Source organism: Apis cerana, linkage group LG11 (genome assembly GCF_029169275.1).
Source record: "Apis cerana isolate GH-2021 linkage group LG11, AcerK_1.0, whole genome shotgun sequence".
Classification (NCBI taxonomy): domain Eukaryota; kingdom Metazoa; phylum Arthropoda; class Insecta; order Hymenoptera; family Apidae; genus Apis; species Apis cerana.
The window spans coordinates 3,658,104-3,685,286 of record NC_083862.1 but is presented as its reverse complement, the minus strand read 5'-3'; the positions used below and the strand labels follow the sequence as shown (position 1 = coordinate 3,685,286).

The window sequence follows — 27,183 nt, the reverse complement described above, 5'->3', positions numbered from 1 at the left end:
CGAATAAATAAAGCTTAAGTAAACAAAGCTGCTCAAGTTTTCTCTCGATCCTCTTCATTTTGATCATACAATATGTATGATCAAACGGAAGACGAAAGAATGATTTTAATCCGGATAGTTCTAATGAAATGCAGTAGTACGGTGAAAAATAGGTCAGATTGCTTACATTGCTGTTCTGATATTACAAATAGATTACTGATCATTATTTATAAATATAAATAGATATAAGTCTAATAATGATATTTGGATTTGACCAAATTGTAGAAATTAAATTAATTTAATCAATTAGTGACGGGAAACAATATTTATTACCTTTTTGTGGAGTGAGCAGAACAATAATTAATATTATCTAGTAAAAAACTTAAAAAACTTAATAATTAAATAATTAAATACATTGAAATTAATTAAAGAATATATTGATGTATGTATATCGATTTTATATATATTTATAATATCCAAAGATTTAATTGTGATAAACATAATATGATATAAAATATTATCGAAATTATTTTAAATGTTATTTAATTATTTTATTATTAATTATTTTAAATTTTATTTATTTTTATCAATTTTTCATATATTTATATTATTGGAAGATTTCATTTGATATAAATTATATTAAATTATCGGAAAAATAAAATTCCTTCGAAGGTTTTCTTTTGAAGTCTATCAAAATTAAATCTGTCAGTAAAATAAATACATGTAAAATCAATAGATGTATATCGAATATATGATATGTTTTTAATTATATGTATATAATAAATTAAATAATTTGAAAAAAATTCTTAAGGCTTCTTGAAGAATCAAAGAATTTTTCTTTTTATTGTATGATATTTTTTCAAAGCAAAAATATTCTATTAGATTATAAACGTATTAATCTTGGAAAGAATCTGGAAAAGATCTTTTTAGGCAAAATTTCAAAGTTATTATATTTTTAAATCTTATCAAAAATATGTATCCAATTATTTATGAGCGATAGTATATCTGACTAAAAAAAATACATTCAATTAAATATACACAGACAAATTAATAATCTTAATATATACTGATTTTGATTAAATTTTACATAATTATTTAATTATTTAATCAATTTAAAAACAAATATTTGATTCGTGCAATTTTTTGATTTAAAATAAATCAATCTTTTCATTTTCAAATTCTTTTTTTTATTCATGTGATTATAATTGTAAAAGACAGAAAATATCAAAAATATTTGAAATAAAAATTTTATTATTTATTTAAATACTATAATATTATTAATTTATGGAAAAAAATTCAAAACAAAATTTTTTTATGGATCAAATTCTCTTTTTTGAGAAATTTTAATTTTTTTTTCAATGAATAAAAATTTCGATTTATTTTAAACTGAATTATATACTGCAATATACAATTATTTTAATTATTTTGTTTAAAATTTTCACTATAATTTTTTAAATTTTCTAATTTTCTAATAGTTATTGGATTAATTCTACTGTAGTTACGATATGCTGTCGGATTAAAGGCTATTATTACTACTTATTCAGTTGAATGTTAGTATTTCTAATTACTTATTTATTTCTATATAACAGAATGAAAGGAAACATATTCTTTGTTATTCTTTATTTATAACAATAAACAAAATCTTATATTTTTTAATAACATTTCATCTTTTAGCATATAAATTTATTTAAATAATTTTTTATCATCATAAACAATTAAAATCTATTATTTTTATTGATTTTGTATAGTTTATTTTGTAATGCTTATTTAATTAATTGTATAGTATATATATACATATTCAATATAATTCACAATAATTTAATTTTTGTTTTCAAAAAATAATATTTCTTTCTATGCAAAAATAATTTTAGATAACAAATGATTTCAAGTGATTAAAAAAAAATTATTATTTCGCAAATATTCGTAAATTACTTATTTATATTATTTTAAATTTATTTTATTTTATATTTTAAAATAAAAAAAAATAATATAATTTAATAAATAATATATTACAATTTATAATAAAAATATTTTATATGAAAGCCAAAGAATTAAAAATTCAAAATATCTTGAAAGGAATCTTTAAAGTATTTTAATAAATTTTATAGAAATATTTAGTATTATATAATAATAGTATTTACAAAAATTATATATATAATTATTTTTCAATAAAGTATTTTTTATCTAATAGTTTATATTTTATTGTTCATAGATAGATAGAAAAATTAAAAATTATTTATTGTTTTTGTAAAGACATAATAATATAATTCCATAATTATGATGTATTTAAATCTTATCAAAAATATCAAAAATATTCAATGATTAATCTGATTATACAGCAAAGTAAAATGTAAAGAGTTAAAAATATAATATAATTATTTTTAATAATAAAAAGGATTTATTTTGTTTTTAATCTTTTAGAGTTATAAAAATTTATTTTAAACATCTATCTATCTGGAAATAATGAAAGGATTTATTTCGTTTTAAAAATGCATATGATTCAAAATGATCATAATATAATTTTAATATAATGCAGTAAAAAAAAAGAAAAAAATATTTAGATTCGAAGGAAACTAAAATTTTCGGAAACATTTAAATATTCGAAATCGTCAGTAACTCGCGATCCATTTATAAAATTTATTTAAATACGAATAGGAATATATCTTTATATTACATTTCAATATAATCTTTTTGATTTTTAATGTATTCAGTTAATGGATGCAAAGTTTTTGCTATATTCTATGAATAAAATATTTTCGATTAAAAGACAAATTAGGAATACATCATACTGCTTTCATCGATAGAAAAAGGTTTTCAAATTTTTCAAGAAATTTATATAACATATCTCGTAATTGAACATACTTGTATCTTCTTTGCTGAAGAATAACTAAAAAGTTATTTAGTTATTCTTTATAAGAGAATTTATAAGAGAAGAATACTAAAGTTAAAATTACTTATTAAAAAAAAATGTACAAATTAGATGTGTAATTCAATTGACTATATTTTTCTATTTAAATAAATTTGATTTATCTTCCACTTAAAACATTTCATTTATATTCTCTTGCAATTATTGCTTTTAATTATTGTTTGCAATTATTATTATTATTTTATTTATTTATGAATTAAAGATGTAAATTTAGAAAAAAGACAAAATATAAATACAAGAATGAAATATAAATAATAATATTATTAAAAGTTGAAAGAAAGATCAATTGATAGTTAATATATTATAATATATTATAATATAATATAATATATTATAACATAAATAATATTAATAAATAGTTAATTAAGAATTAGTAATTAAAAACTATAGTTAGTTTCTAATTACATAGTATATGCTTATTCAATTAATTAATAGTTATGATTAGTATAGTATAATATTCATGAAAAGAATAAATTAATAATAATTATAATAATTATAATTCATATTGTTACAAGCTTTGACAGCTAAAATATAAAACATTATCGCCAACATGAACTACTAATGGAACTACTATAGAAAATGAGAACATTGGTTGTCATTGATATTAAAAATATTGATTTAATGAAATTTTGTTGAGTATGACGTTGTTCTCTACTTTTAAGAATATTATATTGTATAATAAACTAATTATTATTATGTAAATAATCATAAATTAATTAAATTGTAATTAATGTGAAAAGTATGTAAATAAAATTATGGAAGTATAAACGTTAACTTGATGCAACATTATCTAACTAATTTAAATATTAAATTACTTTTTTCAACATATAAAATTAATAATATATTTTGTTAAATTGAGAAAGAATTTGTGAAAATCATTATATGAAGCAAAAAATGATATTTATTGATCTATTGATTAAAAATTATCGCCTATCGAATAAAAAATTAAATTTATTACTCTACTCTCATTATCGTTAATTTTTTCAAATTATATTTGTATATAATTTGCATGCATGTAACATTAGTAAGTAATGTTGTCATCTTAATGTCTTAGAAACTATAAATGTTGTTTAACTTTATGACACTATCCAAGCTACCTAATCATTCTAATCTAGCATAATACTCTTCGCTGTTAAGAGAATTTATAATAACCTCACTTTCATACTCTCTATACTTTACCTTTCCATCTGAATTAGTTGGATTCTAAGAAGAACTTCTAAATGAATAATTTATCTGTGAAAGTTAAGAAAAGATATAAGAAACAAACTAAGATTTACTTCTTGAACAATTTATTAATTTTTATGGTTTCAATTCTTCTAATTCGAGTGAATTATATTTTTAATATAGATGAATATTTTTCAATGATTCTTTTTATGAAAATTTTACTTTTATATTGAATTCCAGGATATTGGTTAAAATTTTTAATTAAACTTAAACTAAATTTAAAATAAATCAATTTGAATTAAATTTCTATATAATACAAACTTCAAATTTGTTTAATTTAAACCTAACCTAAAGTTAAAATAAATTTATTCTGAATTTACTCAAATTCAATTCCAACTAATCTAAATTTATTTGACATAAGGCAATTCTAAAACTAATTCAAACTTATTTCAATTGTTAAAAGTGCAATACTATCTAGATCTACATATCATACAAATATTTTTAATAATATATAAATAATATAAAATATTTTGAAAACTAAGATTAATATCCAATTACATGCATAGGAAAAAATTGTTAAAATATATCAAAAACTTGACAACATATTTCAAAGATATTAAAATCGATGAAGTGAGCCTATTTTAAAAAATTATTTTACATTAATTTAATATTCAAAAAATGATTAATTAATAAAATTGATTAATAATTGTTAAAGTTGAAAAATGAACGATTTTGGATATTGCATAAATATAGTACGTAAACTGATGCTATTGCTCGAAGAATTACTATCATAAGAGTATATATAATTTATATTATGAGCTCTGAATGAAGGAATGATGATATTTTAACTCTTTACGGCTAATTGTAATGATTCTAACTATATCGTCATTGAATTTTATCTATTCCGTCTTCTCTTTCTATTCTAATTCAATTGTCGGAAGATTTGATTTTTCCTCCAATTCTTGCTTTTCGTGAAAATGTATACTAAGAGGAGGTTAGAGGGATCCATCGTTGCATTTTCGAAAGATGGATCTTCGCGTCGCGTTGCAATGTGTAGGAGTCAAGATCGTTTTCATAGTGGTCTTCATCATCGCATGACATGTAAGTGTGGCTTGTGTAAAAGTGGCCGTTGCTGTGGTATCTTCTTGTTTAAATTAAAGATCTGGAAAGTATTAGAAAAATGCTTAGCATGCTCGCTCATAAATTATTGTTAAGTTATTGATAATACTCGAACTGAAAATAAAAGTCAGATTATTTGATTGTTTTACAAGCCCTATCTTTAACTATAATAATCTCAATGTAATTTTTAATAAAAAATGTTGAATTTAAAAAAAAACTATAGAAAACTATTTGAATCTTTACATACACAATTTTACATTACAATTTTTTCATTTATATAAATTTAAGACTTTAAGGACTAGAGATATTTATTAAAAATTAAGATAAATAATTAATGAACATTTGAATATTTTTATATTGATTTAAAGATAAATTTTTTTCTTTTTGCATTAAAATAAATTATCAATTATTTTCCTATGTGTATTATTATTATTTTTTGGACAAATTGTTGAAAAACGAAACAAATATTAATCAAAATAAAATTTTAGTTACTTTTGTCCAATACTATACATTTCTGAAAATACATTATTATTTTACTTTTCTATTTTTCTAATATAGAACGATAATATTTTTAATATTCTTAACTTTCTATAATATAAATAATGCAATGAAATATATATTTATTTTATCAGTTTTTAACTTAAAAAATGAATAAATTATATTATTTTACATAATAATGTGAAATTTCAATATATATTTTTCATATTTTAAAAGAACAGTATTGTAAAATTTTATCTTAATTACTTCAGTTTCTTTTTTATTTTTTTAAAATTAATTAACTCGATAATTGAATCACTTATCCTATCTTGAACGATTATTATACAATTTCTCAGAATATTGTAACGAATTATTCTAACTTTTTAATGTTTAAAAATAATGTAACAATATTATCATTAATTTTTTTCTCCACTAACATCATTTACGAGTTTAAGCAAATCCATTATGATATAATGATTTCTCTATATCAAATAAATTTTTATTTACTCTCAATTTAAAAACGAGCATTAGAACAATAATTATAATATAGTTTCATCTATATTTTTCAAACGTATTTTGTAAAACTGACATTTTCAACCTAAAGTTTGCGCGTGACTTGATCAATGACGAGAACTCACTTGTCTTTTTGTTTTGAATCGTTACGTCGAAAGAAATACAACGAAGAGAGGAAAATTCGCGAAGAAGTGACGTTACGAGTTTCACTGCCTTCATCGTTAAAGTCAATTTGGCTTGTTTTCGCAACTCGTTCTCGGCGATGCCTTCCCTTCTATAGAATCAGACGTAGCACGAAATGTCTCCGATAAGAACGACTTTTCCGTGAAGAGACGACGCACTCAATTATCCAAACGTCTCGCGAATCAGAAGAGAAGTCAGATATCTCGAATAAAAGAGACGTGTATGTATATAAAGTGTTTTGTTGTTACAAGGGGGTGATTTCTCGCGAGAAAATAAATTGAAAAGAAAGAATACAATTTTTTCATTTGAAGCTTTGTTGAGTAAATGAAGTTTAAAATTTTTCAAATTTCGGTGAAATTTGATAATTTTCGATTTGATATGAATTATCAAAAGGAAATTACATATAAAGAGATTATATTAAATTTTATCATTTAAATTTTTATTTGTAAAAAAAAAACATTTTATTATACAAGCAATTATTATATTAAACAAATTTTTAAATTTATATTAAATTATATATATTATATATTATAAATTTTATTTATATTATAATATTTAAATAAATTTTCAAATTTAATTTTCTCGAAAAATAATTTAAAAAAAATTTATTTTATATTTTTTATTTATTTTCATATGCAAAATTATTGATAGTTCATTCATAGCAGAAAATAGTTAATTTTATTTCCATTTGAATATTTTTTAAATTTGATTTATTTAAAAAATTCTATTTTCAGAAAATTCTGAATATAAAACCAAATAATGATTATATGTAAAAAAAACTATTTAAAATGTTGTTTCTAATAATGTATTTCAAGTATTGAATTGATGAGATATCTTAGAAGTAATTCTTAAAATATTAAATAATAATAATTTTGGTAAAATATAAATTAAAATTTATAATTATTGAAAATGATGCCATCTAATTGATTATGTTAATGCTCTTCAAATATTTTATCAAGATCAATATTCATTGAACATTATTTGTATCTATAATTGCTGTTTTATTTACATTTATTTTTAGAAATATAATTATATAAAAATATTTTCTATATCTGATCTTACAATATACGATCGTATTTTTAAAGTTTGAAGTAAGTGTGAGTTAGATTTTTAAACAGATTAAAGACAAATAGATTTAAGACAAATTCAGATTTGGATTAGATTTAAGATAAGTTTAGAATATATTTAACTTAAATTAGATATCTTATAAGTATAATGTCTAACCTAAAGTTATTCTAAATGAATATGTTTTAATTACATTTAGAATAGATTTAAGTTGGATTCAGAATTTGTTTGAATTAATTTGAAATCAATTTTGATTAACTATTAATTTTCTGGCTAGCAATTGAATGAATTAAAATCTAACATTAAATTAAACACAATCTAACATTGATTTATTTCTTACTTAATATGTATGTATATAACAACATATGTCATTTATATTTATTAACAAAGAAATTAATTAAGAAATTAATGAATTGCGATTCAAGAAATAAGTATGACATAGACAACTTTTTCCTGCATCTATATATCATTTAATTCGTGTAATCACCCCTTCCACTCTATTGGTAAAAAAGTGAACTGTATGTATAAATTTCGTTTAACTTTATTTTATGGTTGTTTCGTTTCTTATCGATGCATCGACGCGCGAAAGTTTTCAGTCGATAAATTCTACGGAGATACTAAACAACTCGAGAAAATCTATACCGAAAACACTTCGCGTTTCTTCCATCGAATGTAAACCTTAGGATTCCTAAATATCACGTTTACAACTCTGGAATACGAAAACGCGAAACTCGAAGAGAGATTTTACATTCCCGGTTTATCAAATGTTATTCCAATGATGAGTATGCTAGAATTGTGCCAAGGATAATGATATAAATAATGCAGAGAATAATTCCCTGTTTATGATATCGTTACTCTGTCGGTAAACCTTGTTTCACAAGAGATAGTTTGAAAGAAAAAAGAGAAGTATGTAGTTTATCCGGGTAAAAGAGTATAAATTTTATTTCCAGTCGTTTGTGCCTACGAGGAATGCTTGTATTTCTAAAAAATTCATCGACAAACATCATGAATTTTCTTCAAAGCTTATTCCTTAACATGAATACTTCGCCATCCAGTTACTTTTTTTCGAATGGATAAACTAGCTACATTTCGAAAACATATTTCGCTGTTTTTATACTATTTACTATCGTTTGAATTTATGAATTTCACTACGCTTAAAAAATAAATTTGATTTATGTGAAAAGAATGAAATTTTTAATATTCTATTATGCGTATTATGATAAATAAAATACAAATATTAACTTTTTATCTAAAGATAAAAAAGTGCTAATATGGTAAAATCGACAAAAATTTTATTAAAATGAAATTTAGTTATTTAAAATTTTTATACTTATAAAGTTTCAATACGTATAACTTTTTAGCTTCTCGTATCAGATATACAAGATAAGTATTCCGTAAATGAAATAGATTTAATATCGAATATTTTTAGTTATCAAATATATATTATTTTATTAATTTAAAATAATATTAATTACTAAGTAATATTTATAGTAATATTCGCTTAATTTTAAATTTATTTATAGCTTAAACAAGTTTTTTAATAAGATATGATTAAAATCGTGATAAAATTCAAGATTAAATGAAAAATTTTCAAACTTTCAATGAAATAAAAATACTTTACGGTTATAATTGTAATATGATAATTGCAAAAAATCCAATATTTGCAGTTATTCAAGGATATTGATTTTTACTTTTAATACAAAAAAAAAGAAAAGTTATAATTATTCATAATCGTATAATAAATACGGTTCATATTATATCATAAATCACAATATATTCATAGTTCACAAATATATTCATAAAAATTGCATTTAAAAAAAAATTAAAAAATTTTAATTGTTTATGAATATTTAATCTTGGGTCAACTTAAGAATCCAATGGATAAAATTTTTGCAATTATGCTATAGATTTGTATTGCAATTATGCCATAGATTTTTATTGCAATTATAAAATATTTACTAAAATTTAGAAAAAAAACTTGATTAAAAATAGATTTTTATCCTGATTAAAAAATATAAATATTATTTTTTACAAAAAAAGATATGAAATATCGATTTAAAATAAGAGTAGAAATGTATGATGATGATAATGAATAAACACGAATAAGAAAAGCCACATAATAATTAATGAACTAGAAAATCATCAAAAAATAAAAACCCATTATAATAATTCATTGAAACAATTTGAAATAACTCTATGAATTTATGAACTTACTGTATATTTCTTACTGCATATTTCTCAAAATCAACATTAAGAATTGGAAGGAAACTGTAATGAAGCAAATAAATGAAGCTCTTTTTACCTGGAATATGAATATTTTCTTACTCACAAAAGCCACATCTCTAAAGTTTTATCAAACATCATTTACCAATCATTCCAATTATTTTTTCACTCGCGAACAAATAACTATGCAATACATACCCTTAAAGAGTTTCGTTTCAAAAGGCTTTGACATCTTTCAGCAGCGCATTTCGTGATCTCTTTCGCGCAAAAATTTTCTCGTCGACTCGACGACAAAGGGCAGGAAAGAGAGCTCACGAATCAAGAAACAACCGTGATGGGAAAATGAAACGTGTCCCGGTAACGAAGAAGGCAAAAGGGGGGGGGGGATGATTTTCATGCGTGAATGAATGAGAGAACGGTACGCAGCGAGTAATCTCGCGTCTTTTGCCGCGGAAGGAGGAGGAAAGAGGAGGAAGGAGGGGAATCACGGAGCCGCGTTAAGCTCGACGTCGACGTCGTGCAATCGATGCCAGGCTGACATAAAGAGCTCGCAGTAAGGGGACGAAAGAATAAGCAGAGAGTGAGAGCTCGTTGTATGGAGAAGATACACGTGCATATCCCTGTGGATGGGGTGGGAACAAGCGTAATCCTTTTGTCTTCGTGGACGTACGGGTGAAGGTTCCATGCGTGTTCACGAGTGGTAGGATACAGGGACTTTAAATGGTAATTTAAAGCGTCGACAGGGAGCGCACGGATAATTGAGCACGTAGTCTCTGAAAGCGGAGTTTGAGGAATGAATATCCATGGGGAAGATGATTACGTTTAATTTTAATATTTTGATATTCAATATTTTAATATTATTAAAAAAAATTAATGAACATTTCTGTTTCGTAGATTAGAAAAATGAATGAATATATATATATGTATATATTTTTTTTTAATGCTCCTTAACGTTACTATGAGAAATTATATAAGAAATTTACCTTTCAAGAAAAAAAATTATAATACAAAATTATTTCCTCGAAAATACAAATTATTTTTTTTATTTGTTCAAATTATACATTAATAATATACATTTAATATACATTTATAAAATAATAATAATAATTATTAAATTTAAGAATATAAAATAAAAAAAACATCATAAAATTTTAAGATGAATGAAAGATTTCGAAGTCTTTATATTTATGTAACATTTATCTAATTTTATTGGTAATAATTTTTTGCACGAAATATATAAAAATTTATTTTCATTTTTTCAACAAAATTCATTTTTTCATTTTTTCACAAAATTATTGCTTAATTTTTCATTTGGAACATACATATTTTATAAAGAAATCAAACAAGTAACACTAAGATATTCAAATATAAATTAATTAATTTAATTACTAATTTAATATTGAAATATTTTGAATATAAATTAAACATGTAAAAACAATAATTAATAAAGCAACAAACAATACTAAACAAATAACTGAATTCAAATGTAATAATATGATCAGATATTTAAATATTTGAATATAAATTAAATAAACGAGAAATATAAATAAAGTTAAGATATCTGAAATCAAATAAAACAAATATGGGAATATTTGTATATCTGAACTTAAATAAAAAGAATATCCAATTACTCAAATATTCGAATTTAATTACATAGATTTAATTATATTCAAATCTTCAGATACTTGACACCGCAAATAATAAGAGTCCTAGTTTTTATCACAATCTCATCATTGTCTTATATCTCAAAGAATATATTTTTGTTTGTTGCAGTGATTCTATTTAAAAAAAAGGTGTGTCTCAATTTTGATTCAAGATCACGTTGGATTATGTTTTGATTCAACCAGAGGAGTTTGTAGTTGTCGGCATAACTCATCGGTGAGTAACATGATCAAAAAATTTACGATATTTACTTACAGTGTAATAAATAGAATAAAATATCTCAATCTTTTTCAATCTTTTTTTTCGATACAATGTTATCCATAAATTAAAAAAAAAAAAAAACGAAGATTGAAGAAAAATTAATAATTATTATAAAACTCGATATCTCTCTCGTTGTTAGATATACGCATTCAAAGAAGCTAATATCACAAAAGCAAAGTAAATAGAGTGTCTTTCAAGTCGATTGCGAACGAGCAAATGGCATCTCGTTCAACGAGACGGCATTCGTGCGCAAGGGAGTGCATCGACGATAAATTAATCGTTCCCTTCGAGCCACGTTTCGAGCTTTGAGCTTGAAGAAGAAATGAATTCAGTCGTTCACATGTGTTACTCCTGACTCTTCGTTCGTCTTTAATGCACTCGATAATTACCAACGAGATTAATGGATAGCTTTCCGAATGCGCCGTGCTCACCAATGTTAGCAAGTAATAACGTCGCGTTTTCCCGGGAAATTGAACCGATACTCTCTGAGAAAAGTAGAATTCGTTTCGACTCAAACGAGAAATGAACCGAGTTCATGAAAAATGAATTGAATTCCTTGCTCGTATTATCTACATGAGAAATATACAATTTTACGAATAATCAAAAATATTGTTAAAGATTCGTTAAATGCAAATATATAAACATAAAATTTCTATTATCGTGGAAATCTTAATTTTCAGTAATAAATCATTTAGTATTACATATCTTATTTTCATTATCTATATATTTTATTATATAAATGAATTAAATGCATAGATATAATCTTTATATATTTATCTTATTGTAAATAATTAATCAATGTCAATAAATGTCAATAAATACGATATTAAGTTATAATATTTATCAATAAGTTTACATAATATTTGCTGATTATTAACTTAAAATAATTATTTGTTAAGTGTATACTATATTTGCAGAGTTACAATCCTTTTGTAAAAAACTTAATCATTCATAATTATTATATAGTGAATGTATTAAATTTCAAATAAAAAAAAATTAATATTAGAAATACAACTATTCGTTAAATACACAGGCTTAATCTTTACTTATAAAATGATTAATTATTCAAATTAAAATATTTAATAACTTGTAAAAATAAATTAATATCAAGTAGAAAATACAATAATTGATCATAAAATACAAAAATTGTATCTCTATTTAAGCAAAAATCAATTTAAAAATTTTGACTCAATAGAAATTTTTCTTCTAAAACTCATATTTTGAAACAATATTAATACAACATCAAAACTTTTCTTTTAATTTTTGTTAATAAAAATTTTATGAACATTTTGATGAAATTTTTCGGATTAAAATGAGAATAAATACGATATAATTCCATTTATATTTATTAATTTAATTACAAATAATTAAATTCATTATCGAATGAATAAATCGTGTTCATTTTAATTTTAAAAAAACTTTACCAATATATTAACGCCATTTTTATTGAGAAACAAAAAAGGATCAAAAATAATCTTTCTGTATTATTATTCATTATCTGATAAAGATTCTAATTCTTTCTAATTTTCTTTTTCTGTAGATATTATAGTATTAAAATAAATAATAACGAAACACTTAAAAAATTGTATTTTTCACACAATAAATATCAAAAATAAAATCATCCAAAATTTACATATATTAACGAATTTTTATTCGCAAATCATCGATATATCGTTGTAATCGGTGTGATTGATAGTAACAACTGTGGCCTCAAAAGGAATGACGCTTTCTCGTTATCGATACCAACGCACGAGCATATAATTACTCGGTCCAGTGAACATGCAAATTTAGTTTTTGTGCCAGGAAATGGCACCGAGACGCCTGAGGTTAGATCGCCTTTTACCCTTTGTATATTCGAATTAACATGTCAGCGTTACGTCTGTTTTAACATGTCTTTCTTCAAATAAACATCGCATAACATTATAATATGATACTTCAAAAAGTTATTTGACAGAAAAATAGGATTTATGCTTTTCGAATACTTTTTAACATCTTTGTGATATAAAAGTAAAAAGAATCCAAAGTATTTTTGTTAATGACTAATGTAATTAGTGATGTAATTAAAAATTGTGACAGAATACATGACACAGTAAAAAGAAAAAATATTAAAAAATATAATATTACATGAAAGAAAAAAATATAAATATACGCGTCGCATATAAATTTAAATTATAAGGAAAAAATTAATTTTAAAAGAGAGTTTTTTATAATTATTATTAATTGATTTTTGATAAATTTATGTAAAAATTGAAATTTCGTATTTAAGTAAAAGCAAATTTGACATTTTTTTTAAATTGTGCCATTATCAAGCGACAATATTAAATTCGAACGCTTTTATAGCCGTTTCCTCTGTTTACACATTTTTATCGCCTGAAAATGACTTATGTCGGAATTTATATCTCTATTTCAAGAGGATGCGAAGTATATTTATTTCCAGCCGGCAGGTAATTTACATTTAAATTCGCCCCGCTTTAAATTTCGCATCAACCGCGCGATAAATCCTTAGAAACTAACACGCCACGGTGATTATCTGAAATCAACGACGACGAAGAAGGGGAAAAATGTCCACGATCGCTGTTGGTTTCCTCGTAATCGTTGGTAAGTAATACGAGCCAGGTCTCCTGGAGGGATAGGGGGATAAAATGCACGATTTCAAGTCGAATTACACCCTCGACGATGTAATATCGCGTGACTGGGAATTGTAGATGATCTTAATCGAAGTGGCTGTGTAACTTTACGAGAGAACTTTTGAAAATCTGTGAATATCGTTCATGGCGTAAAAAATTATTAATTTCATTCGATAATATCTATATGATTTCTCTTCTTGTATGAATTTATTTTTGTTTATCTACACAATTGTCTTCAATTAAAATGTTCTAGTTACAAGTTTTCTTATTTTTTAAGATATAACGAATATTTTATAACTGAATATAAAACCAATTTATGGTGTAATTGTAAAATTCACCTTATTGAATTGATTTGATATTAAATATTTCAATATCAATGAAAAATAAAATTTTTTTCTGTTTTTTTAAATTGACTTTTGTTGACATATTTTTAACTAAACAAGATATAATTATTCTGAATCGTATTTATATTTAATGAATGATAATAATGTTTTTCTTTTTTTTTTTATTAAATAAATAAATATAATTCAAATTATATCACGTCATATTTTAAAGAATTTATTCTTATTTTGAATCTTCATAAATATATTAATAAAAATTAATGAAAAAAATAATTAAAATGTTATATATATAAATTATTATATAATTAAAATGTCTATTGTTATATGAGAAATAAGAATCGATCTCTATTAGATAATTGCAAAGTTTAATTTCCGAATTTTTTTCAATTATAAAATATTTAAATTATATTAACTATTTATATTAAAACATTTTTAATTCTATTTGTTTTTCATTACTTTTAAGTAAAATTATAAACTTTTATGCGTTTTATTTTAGAGATTTTAGTTTAATTTATAAAAGCGAAATATAAAGAAAACGATAAAAATTTTAAATGTCTTTGATTTCATAATATGTAATCTACGATTATATACATTATATACATTATTAGCTAAACGATCAGAATTTGACTTTCTGATGTGTTTATGATCTTCTACAACTATAATATGTCATCATAAACATTAATCAATCCAAAATATTCGATCATTGATCGATCACAGTCATACATCAATCTATCGACTTGATTTTTTCCGATTCTAATGGCGGAAATCGCCGATATATGTATAATATTCGAATAGAGATAGTTCATTTTCATATTCAGAGTTCATGGAAATCTAATACACCGTCGGAAATCAGTTCATATTAGTTCATTCAGCGCAATAGTTTCAGTCAGTTTCATTTAGTTGAAGTGATTCGATATATACCACACTTCTATAAAATAAATATTTTCTTAAAAATAAACACATACATTATTTTATATACGTTCTTTAATCATTTCTATCCGAATCGAGATTTTATTTCAAAGAGACTCGATTAATTAATTATAATTAATTTATAATTCGAGTATTGATCATAAGAGATTAATCATAAGAATTTTTTCATGCTGAAATTGTTAAGTAACTGTTTAGTTTTTTAAATATTAAATTTATTTTAACGTTTTACACAAACAGAAGATTAAAATTTTACTTATCGCATTCATATCAAATCACTCATCCACAAAATAATCTCCATTATTCGATCTTATTCGTATAAAATTACGTAAATGCAATTCTTTAAGAAATGTGAATAAATTTAAAATAACGAAACCATACAATTCCAAATATGTGATTTTAATCATCTGATCGTAAAATTTTCTCGAGCAGACATTTCCTCAGAACTTTACATACATAAAAGTTTCTCGTTCTTTCAATTCACTTATCATTTTTTTGCTTCAAATTACACAAAATTCATTTCTTCCACGATCGATCACGATTTAATTCCGCGGCTGTGAGTAATATATTCGGAATGGCGGCCGTTAACTGTGATCGCGCAAATGAACGAAACGTGTCTAGCTCCCCTCCCCATGCCCTTTTATAGTCAACCGAATTCAATCATAAAATCATAAATGTTTGAATAGAGAAGCGTTATGAAATCGATCTTGACGATGCTGCATGCTGCATTATTATCACCGGCACTAACCAGCCTGACACGAGGTTCACCGAATAAATTATCCCGTTCTGTTTGCCCTGTCCATCCTCTCGCGCCCTTTCTGTTTCCCACTACATGTATTCTCTCATCATGGAATCGCAGTCGGATAAATTGCCAGGGTAATTAACTCGATCGGACATTGTTCTTCTATTATTCGGATGTCTATCGTGTCTATAAAGTGTTTTGGAAGAGAAGATACGAGATATTGTTCCCGTTGTGAAATTATGTTCTCGACACCGTGATAAAATTATGTACAAGGAATTTGGAAAGTAATTATCTTTTATCAAGTTTTATTTTTTGATGGTTCTCGTATCAAAAATAGTAAAAGAAAGTAGTTGAAGAGGAATTTAAAATATATATTTTTACTTTTTAATATATAAAGAAATAAAGTTGTAAAATTTATTAAATATAGAAATACGTACTTGTTATATTGTGCTGTTCACAAATATGTTGGTAAAAGTTGCAAAAGAAAATAGAAAATTTTAATGTTACATCTCAGTTTTATGACCTACTTGATGTTCGATTGACTTAAGAATGATAGAGATAAAACTTTTACTATGCCGAAGGTTTGTGTTATTCGATCGAATTGAGAATGATGTAAGTAATGAAAATGCAACTTAGTCGTATTGTAGAAATATATAACAAAAATCCATTATGTAAACAATAGATGATATAGTAATAGATAAGAAAAAAGGATATTATTCATGTATTTGATATTAAATTTATAATAAGATAAGACATAATTAAAACGTTGTCTATGATTGAATGAATAATTTGTTGAATTTTTTTATAAAATAACAATAATTTTCCGATTATAATTAAAATAGAATAACTGCAAAGAATTCGAATATTTGTAGTTATCAAACAGAGGAATTAATTGTTATTTTTGATGAATTAGTGCTCGAAATCTAATGAAACTAATAGAATTTTCATTTAACAAATAAGAGATTTTTTGATTTCTCAATTATAATAAATATTCATTTAAGATAGAAGTTTTATAATAATCCAATAGAATTGTTTCTTACTTTTAATAAAGAAAATAAATTATTACTTTATTATTGCAATTATTATTCACTTTGTTATCATACTATTAAAATATGATTTAAATTGTTTGTTCTTATTTTAATTAAAGAAACTATATTGCATTTCATTAAAAATTAATAAAAATATATTAAAATTTTTGTTCCTTTAAATTTGTTATATTGTATTATAAAAAATTATAAAAAAATTTAATTATAAAAATATTATAATATTAATATCGCTTCATAGATATTTCATCGCAAAGATTTTTTATCAGAAATGAATTTTTTAAGTTTTCATGATTATATTATAAATAGAATTTGCAATTATAACATATTTATATATAAATATATAAACAAATAAAATACATCTAAATAACTTCTTCACTTTTGACAATGAAAAAAAATATATATATCAAATAAAAAGTTATTTAGTTTTAAGAAATATAATCTAACGTTAATTTGTTTGTAAATAGAGATCATTATTTCATTTTTTTAAATGAAATAATGCTTTTTTTTCTTTTAATAGAGCTTTTATTTTTTAACACAAATATAAAAATCTATAATCAAAAATTTAGTTTTTCATAGTTAATAAATTTAATAATTATTTATATAATTAATTACATATAATGATATTTATGAATAATATATGAAATTTATATAAGTGTTCTTAACAACTTGCATTTCTTGAATTTCTTTCATTCACTGAAAAAGGATTAATCTCGTTTTTTCGATGATTTACATTTCGTTTGAAAATCATTAGAATATTCTTTAAATATATTATTGTCGAGATTTGGAATCAATAAATTGTCTTTTGTTACAATTGTTATAAATTCACTTACGATAAAAAATTATTTAATATTTTTTTCTGGTAATAAAAGTATTCTTAAATTTTGCTTTAAAGATAATATCTCTGAACATGTAATTTAGCATAACGTTATTTTTATAATGGAAAAACAATTTCAATTCGTATAGTGTAACAGGAGTTTGTTTAGACGTATTTTAGGTTACGTGGATTATACATATTGGATTTTGAACGCGTAGGGTGAAGTTCGAGCTAATTAGGGACCGGTTATAGAACGTGCAATTATTGACTGTGCAATTTGGAAAGCTAGAGAGGGCGAATTAATTAAGAGATAACAAAGAGTTGAAATTTTGTTTATTATTATTCAAAGGAGAAATGAAATGGGAAAAGTATCAAATAAAGAATAAATGAGAGAATAAGTAATCTTGGTAATTAGAATTTTTATAAAGTAATCTGTTAATTTTATACAATATTTGACGCATAAATTCAAACATTAATTGTTAATGAAATTAAATTTAATGAAATTAATAAAATATTGTGTTAAAAAATTATTTTATACGAATTATAAATAATATAATAAATAACTTTTTCATTTATGAAATATCAGAGAATCAATATTCTTAGATTTAAGTTGAGACAAAAAATGAATACACTGAATCGTGAATATAATTTAATTTTTGTTAAATTTAATTTGAAATTTTTAGAATTTTGAAGATTATATTTTTATCAATCAATATTTATATAAACTTTGAAATTTTTTGCATGTTATTGTCTAACATCAAGTTTAATATCTCCAATCATTCATTCAATCATTCATTCAATATTTATAAAATTGAAAACTTATATTGTATTATTTAAAATTTTTTTATAAATATCATATATTTGATTATAAACTGTGTTTCAAAAGAAAAAATTTTAATTGTAAAATTTTATGTTCTATTATGATTTAATTTTATTTTAATTACAATTATTCTTATCATTTATATTAATTATATATAATATCTTTGGACATGAATACATTTTTTCCATTTATTATAATTTTATTCTTCATAAATGTATAATTTCTATATAATTTGTATTTTTATTTTATAAAAAAAATAAAAATACCGACCAATAATAAGTCAATATAAATCATTATAAAAATATATTAGAAATTCTTGATTTTCATTTTTTCAACAAATTGTTTCTTTCCTAATATCTCCATCTTTTAAAATCTTCGAGAGGAAAAAAGAAAAGAAAAGATCGACGCAAATATCCTATAGAGAAGCTTCTGCATATTAATTTTTATCTTAACGATCCATGCTTTGGGCGTGGTTTCAATAATTAATTCAGCCATCACCATGGAATCGATATGGCTGTGCGTGCTGATCTTTGAGGTATATATATCATAGAGTCATGGTAATTAATTTAAAGAGCAAAACGCATGTATCGATGGTAGTAGAAGCATATACGATGGTAACGCGTATCGACAACCCGCTTACAGTGACTTAATTGCTCTCATGCATAATTTGAGATCTTCGCTTCTGTCGCGCCCTCTGTATCCTTCTCGTTTGCTCTCCGTTTCTGGCTCTCGATTTCTCTCTCCACGTGTCTATACGCATCGCTAATTGCAATTCGAGAATTGTTGGCGTTCGATGTTAACCCTCTATTGTGTTTCGATCGAGGTAACCTACTTTACTGTCCCGATTCTAAACAATTAAATACACGAACTTCGTTAATGATAATAAGATTAAATTGCATATAATTCTTTTTCAAATTTAGATTGTTAGAAAAAAAAATTTAGATTGATCAATAAATGATTTTATTTAATAATATTGATTGTTTCGATAAATCTGTTGGATCAGTGCAAAGCTACAATTTTGAATCTTTGTTGTATTTTTATTAAATATGCGCGAAATTTTAGATCTGAATTTTATTGTACTGTAGTCAATTGATAGTGAAATATTAAATCTTTCAATATCTCTGTTAGATAAATTTTGAATCTCATCTGCATTATATAATAAAATATTAAATTTTTATATTTAGATAAGTATAAAACTTTTCTTAGATAACTTTTAGATATCTCTGTAGCAATATATTAAATCTTTCGATAACTTTGTTGAATAAGCAAATTCCATTCAATTTCAATTTCTTTTTTGTACTGTAGTTTTATAATAATAATTTCGATATCTTTGATGGATAAATGCAAATATTCTTAACTATTTTTTTGCATTGTAGATAATTTTGCAACTATATATTAGATTGATACCTTTATTGGATAAGTATAAATCTTTAATCTTTATTTTCTATATTATAAAGAGTTTTGTAACAATATATTATTTCGATATCTCTGTTGAATAAGTATAAAACTTTAAATCTTTTTTTATAATAATAAGATAATTTTTATAATAAGAGAATTTCCTCGACTAAGATTAAATGATAAAATATATAATCTTGAAACATTTAATTTTATAGGTCATTTGTAAATAATGATAAATTATATCAAAAAAAAATTTATCTTTATATCAATTTTTTTTTATTTTAGAAATGAATCATGTTTTTTTGAAATAATTGCTTTGCAACTTAGTTACATATTAACATATACTTCAATTAAAATATTTTTATATCGTTCTTTTTATGATAAATAAATTATATATATGTTTTTGAATTTCTATAAAGTTTTAATAAACTTTTAAATATTGCTCAAACGATTGCAAAAAATATTTTATTGATATTTTAATTATTATCATATATATATTTTAAAATGAAAAAATGTTAAATAAAATATTTTAACTGAGGAAGATAAAATAAATTAAAATTGAAAATTTATTTTTAATCAATTTAGTTTTCAGATATTACATTTATATAAAAGAATAATTTAATAAATAGAAACAAATTTAGTACTCAAATCGACAATTGAAAGGAAATCTGATTACTTCAAGAATAATATTTAATTCGATTTGTGGCAAGAAAATTTTTTTATAATAAAAAATAATAAATATTTTATAATTATAAATTATAATTATAAAATTCGAAATTAAAGATTTCTAAATATTCATCAGAAATATTAATTTGATGATTCGACTTGTTGAGTTTATATATATAAAGATGCGACTTATATCTTGTATATTTATATATGAATTGGACGCACTGGACGTGATTGTTCGAGTCTGTTTTATCTGTTTTCCTTTTTGATCCGTCGTGCGACACAATATAATGACTTCAGGATAGTAGAACGAAAACACTAACATGACTTACATCTATATAACATAGTTCTATTTTTCCTTTATTAAATATATTCTTTCTTGCTGTTACTTTTGGTCAAATCATTTCAGAATCTATAATAGATTATGAGTCCACTATCTTCCATTCTGTAGTAGTGAGTGATTTGACATTAAACGAATAATAACAATAAATTCAGCAATACGAAAGAACAATTTGCAAGGGCCAAGCATGCAGAAATATTTCATACCGATTGCGCCAATAGATAAGATGAGTCAATCATTGAAGGGTCATATTATTTCTCATTATTGAAGGTTACTCAAGATATTGCTATATTTATTACTTAAAAGAGAGAAGTTCTTAAGAGAAAAATTATTTAAAACAATTTTATGTTGATAATCAAGCAGACAAATATAATATAAAAAATTTGAGAACTGATTGTGATAAAGAATTCAGTAATAAAAATTATTTATTTATTTATCAATTATTATTATCGAAATTATTATCGATTAAAAATTATTTATTTTCGAAAAACATTAAACATGAGACAAAGATGTTTAGCGCGTACATCAAAACAAAATAGATTTATCGAGAGACAAAATATAACAATTAAATCAGTTTAAATCAGAAATATATATTACATATAAAAAGTTAGCATTATATTTATGGGCTGAGATTACGATTATAGCTGTTTATGTTAAAATTTGAATAGCTACAGAAACTTTAGAAGAATCATCGCCGTATGAAAAATGGCATAATGAAAAGTCCTCTGCCAGCGCATTTTCAAAAATGATTGTTATGTTTATATATCGAAAAGTCAAAGAAGCAAGAGAAAGTAAATTCAGAAAAATATTTCATGATCGATTACAGCGAAAGAAATAAAGCTTATCGGTTATTCGAAGAAATATTCCTGTTACGAAGAAATATTATATATATAGAGATGTTATTTTCAACAAAAAATCCTCGACAATCGATTCAACGAGATTCTTATGTGCTTCGTGAAAGATATTCGATGTTAACAAAAGTCCATTCTGAAATGGTTGAAACATTTTTTGTTACTTATGAGCCACAAACAGTTCAAGAAACTAGAGAATTATAATAAATGAATAAAAGCAATCAATGAAAAATTTGAATCTCTTGAAAAAAATAAAACATTTCTACTTCCAAGGCTAAGCGATGTTAATATTATTTCAAAGGAAAATATAAAACAGATGGAATAATTTGTAAATACAAGGTCAAATCTATCGTAAGAGACTATACACAAAAGAATGACATTGACTATAAAGAAATGTTCTCTCATTATAAAATATGATATAACTGTTAAATTGGTATTATCGTTATTATTGTAATGGATTTGAAATTGATACAATTTGACGTCAAGACTACATTTCTGTATGGTGATTTAGAAGAGACTATTTAGAGCAACCAACTGATTTCGAGCTAGATAATATATTGTATATTTGTTACGAAACAAACACCAACAATGGAATAAAAGAATTAGTAAATTTATGTATGAATATGGTTTGATACAATCTAAAAATGATGCCTATATGTATTACTTGATTTCAGAAATTTTAATATTTTAGAATTTAAAGTTCACTAAAATTTTATTTATTAAATTAAATTTATATTATTTATATTTATATTTAATTATATTATATGGTTTTATTATTCAATGTTGACAGCAATACCATTATTTCATAATTGGTATCTGTTTTTTCTTCGATACGCATATAAACGCATTCAAATGTGTTTTGTAAACAGATGCGTATAATCAATTATATTCATTCAGCTAAACTCGTACATTTTTTATTTATTGTTTTCACTGCCCATTCAAAAAATTACGAAAAAGCAATAAATAATTAGATAAAGTACAGTTAAATTGAAAAAGCACGTGGGTTAGTTATCCGGTCCTGAACGAACGTGAAATATAACTTAATCGTAATGGAGTATAAAATATGTATTAATAAGCTGAAAGGAAGATTGAACTTCATGGAAATTCCAAATGCGCGTTACTTTGAAATTCTGCGGTACATGAGAAATAATTACAGGTGAATCAATTCTTCCTATACCAGGAGATGATGCGAGCACGCGCTATCTGGATAAAACTCAACAATACAGCTCAACGCATAATTGTTACATAGTAGATGAAGAACCACTTTTACATATTATTAACTATGAATCGGTTAAGGATATGTGGAAAAAGCTGGAATCTGTTTATAAACAAAAATCTGATACTAGTGTACATATATTGTTGCAGCAATAATACAGTTATCAGAAGGAACTGGGCGATGATGTCGCTACTCACATCGTAAAGCTCGAGAATCTTATACATTGGCTGCAAACTCTGGGTGAAAAAATTCCAAATTAAATGATCATTATTAAAATACTCATGACATTACCTCCGTCATTCAAATACTTTATTAGTGTGTGGAAATCAACTCAACCCAACGAAAGAACTCTCACAAATCTTATTTTAAAGCCCATTGAGGAAAGAAGAACCGAAAAAAGGGCAGAAAATATTGCTTTTATTGCCAATAAGCATCAATGTAAAAAAAATTTCAAAAAAAGCAATGTTAGATCAGGCGTATGTCACTATTGCCACAAACCAAGACATTGGATCAAGGAATGCAAAAACCGAAAAGCAGTAACACCAAAGAAAAATACACAGGAAGGAAAGGAGAGGCACTCATCGAAACCGTGTTTGCAGAATATAATTTAGAAACATCCAGTGATGTATGGCACATGGATTCGGATGCGATTGAACACATGTCAAATCATCGCGAATGGTTGTCATATAAAAAATTCGACACAGTAAAGAATATTAAGATAGGTAGATGGAAAATATTCAAGCAATGGAATCAGGAGATATCGACATTCTTGTTTTCAATGGAAAAGAATGGATGCGAAATTATCTTAGTAATATTTTTCACGTACCAGAACTGAGTTTCAATCTTTTTTCGGATGTAGCTTCTGATAAAGGACTACAACAATATTCCGATGATAAAAAATGTACATTCATGAAGAATATATTGTTGCAGTGGGAAAAAAAAAATAAGTTATTCGTAATGAAATTTAAAGTCATTACAGATGAGCATCAGGCAAATGTGGCAGTATTCTTTTTTTTCTTGGCACAAACGAATGGTTCATCAGAATGTGGATCAAGTGAAGAAAATTCTAAGATCCAAGAATATTTTTTTTTAAGGATCAAAAGTTTTGTTGCGAAGATTGTATCCTAAAGAAAGTGCAAAGATTACTATTCCTACCAAAAAGCGATACAAAATTTGAGCGCATTGGAAAACTCATTCATGTAGATCTTTCAGGTTCAATACAAGAAAATTCGCTTGGAAGAACTCGATATTTTTTAATAATAAAAAATGACTACAATCATTGGAGAAATTTATATTTTATCAAAAATAAATCAGAAATATATCTAGAGGATTTCTTTAAGAAGACTGATAAGCATTTAGAAAAAAGAATCAAGATCTTCAGATTGGACTTGAATTTGTCAATAAAGAAATTGAGGAATTAACACGTCGATATGGCATTACACATCAGAAAACGATGCCATTTATTCTGGAACAGAACGGTTTCGCCGAACGAGAAAACAGAACCGTAGCTAATTTAGCGATCGTTGCATGCAGGAAAATTACCAATCAAAATGTGGCTTGAAGCAGTTAATTATGTTGAAGCGTTTTTACTTTAAATAGAACCGAAACTAGCATGGAAAAGAAGTAACACCCATTGAACTATAATTCAAGAAGAGACCGAACATTTCGAGCCTCAGAATTTTCGGAGAAAAAGTATACTTTCATATAAAGAGAAGAGACGAAAATAGGACATCAAAAGGTGTTTTTGTCGGATATGATGAACACACAAAAGGATTTCGGATCTGGATTCCTGATAGAGGACAAGTTAAAATATGTAGGGATATAAAATTCACAGATTACCACTACGAATTTAATTCAAATGAAGAATGGAAATTATATCATAATCTTTGAATAGAAATAGAAATAGAAAAACGACACAACCAAAATAAATGTTGAATCGAAAATTGTTATTCAGTCAGAAAATAATGAGCAAATAATTCAGATGAAGAATCAGACTTAGAAAACAAAAATCAATACGAACAAAATCGACATTTGAGAGACAAAAATAAAATACGCCGAACAGACAGACTCACGTACGGAAACATTTTAAACACAGAACAAGATAAACTGGAAATGCTATGATAACGCAATCACATATAGCAATGCAATCAAATATAAAGAAGTCTTGGATGATGAAATTGATTCTTTGAGAAAACCTCAAAGAAGGTTGAGTTTAAAACATGGACATTAATAAATCCTCCATCAGATCATCAAGTCATAGATAATTGATGGACAAACTGAAAATGAATAACGATGGAAGCATTCAACGATTCAAGGCAAGATTTGTTGTTAGAGGTTTCAAACAAACTATTGGACTTGACTATCATGAGATGTTTAGTCTTGTAGCTAGATTCGATTCAATAAGGACTATCCTATCTATCACAGTCTCGAACAAAATGTACTTACAATTTGTCGTCAAGATGGCTTTTCTTCACAGAGAACTCAACAAGCATCAACTCATTTATATGCATCAATCGAAAGCATACAAGGATAGAAGTGACTGTGTTACAAGTTGAATCGTAGTTCATATAGTCTAAAGCAGGCATCAAGATTGGTATCATCGTTTTACAGTAGTATTGAAAAAAGCATGATCTCACGTCCACCAGACTATTGCGTATTTATAAATGGAAACGATTGGGACCGATTGATTCTAGCGATCCATATCGATGATAGATTAATTAGTGCAATCATCCATAAACCGAACCAATCATCCATAAAAAAGTTATTAGTTGTTAGCTAAACTTCGTAAGGAATTTGAAGTAACATCCAATGAGATAAATACATATCTTACAGATTGAGCGATTGGCAGATGGATCTATATTTTTGCATTAGAAGGCTTATACTAAGAAAATTTTGCAAGGATTTTGGATGAAAGTGCTAACGCAGTAGCAATCCCAACAGAGCAAAACCATCAACTGTGCGTGAAGACGCATAAAAATGGGTATAAGAAAAAATCAAAGTTTCCTTACCTTTAATGTACTTGTCAGTGGGTACTAGACCAAATATTACATTTGCAGTAAACAAAGTCAACCAATATTTGGAAAAACCCAAAATTTATTGGAATGCAGTAAAAAGAATTTTCAAATATTTAAAAGGAACAAAATATGGTATTTTTTTCAACCAAATAGAATAATCACATTAAAACATTTAATGATGCAGATTGAAGACTGAAACCAGAAAGTCCACTACTGGTTTTATATTAAAACTAGGCGATTATGCAATTGCTTGAGGATCAATACGACAACGAATAGTGGCTCTATCGATTACTGAAGCCAAATACATAGCAACTAGTCTAACTGTAAAAGAAATCATATGAATGAAAAGTTTGATCAATGATCTAGCTATGTTTAAGAATCTTACAACGACTCTTTACATGGATAACTTGAGCGCAATTAAGCTTATTAAAAACCCAGAATTTCATCGAAGAAGTAAATACATTGATGTATGCTATCTTATGTATGCTATTTTATACAGAGACAAATTCAACAAAAAGGAGATTCTTCTGCAATATATAGCATTCGAGGATCAGCAGGTAGACCTTCTGACAAAACCCGCCTGAAAAAAACAGTATTTGAGATACAAAGAAATCGACTGAATCAAGAGTATCGAAGACATGATAGAGGCATATAGAACTATGACACTCAAATATAATAAACATACACACATTAAATAAATTTTAGTTCACTTTTAGTGAGAGTGTTATAGAATTTAAAATAAAGTTATAGAATTTGAAATTTTATTTGTAGTTTATTCAATGTTGCCAGCAATACTATTACTTCATAGT

At 24.4% G+C, this 27,183-nt stretch overlaps 1 long non-coding RNA gene across 1 annotated transcript in view; it reads left to right on the top strand.

The window, feature by feature from the left end:
* LOC108003189 (uncharacterized) overlaps window positions 1-27,183 on the top strand; it is a 435,498-nt gene that overhangs the window by 154,888 nt on the left and 253,427 nt on the right. Inside the window, exon 2 of the long non-coding RNA XR_009831824.1 lies at window positions 11,423-11,527. This is a non-coding gene — a long non-coding RNA (uncharacterized LOC108003189). The remainder of the gene's footprint in view (window positions 1-11,422; window positions 11,528-27,183) is intronic.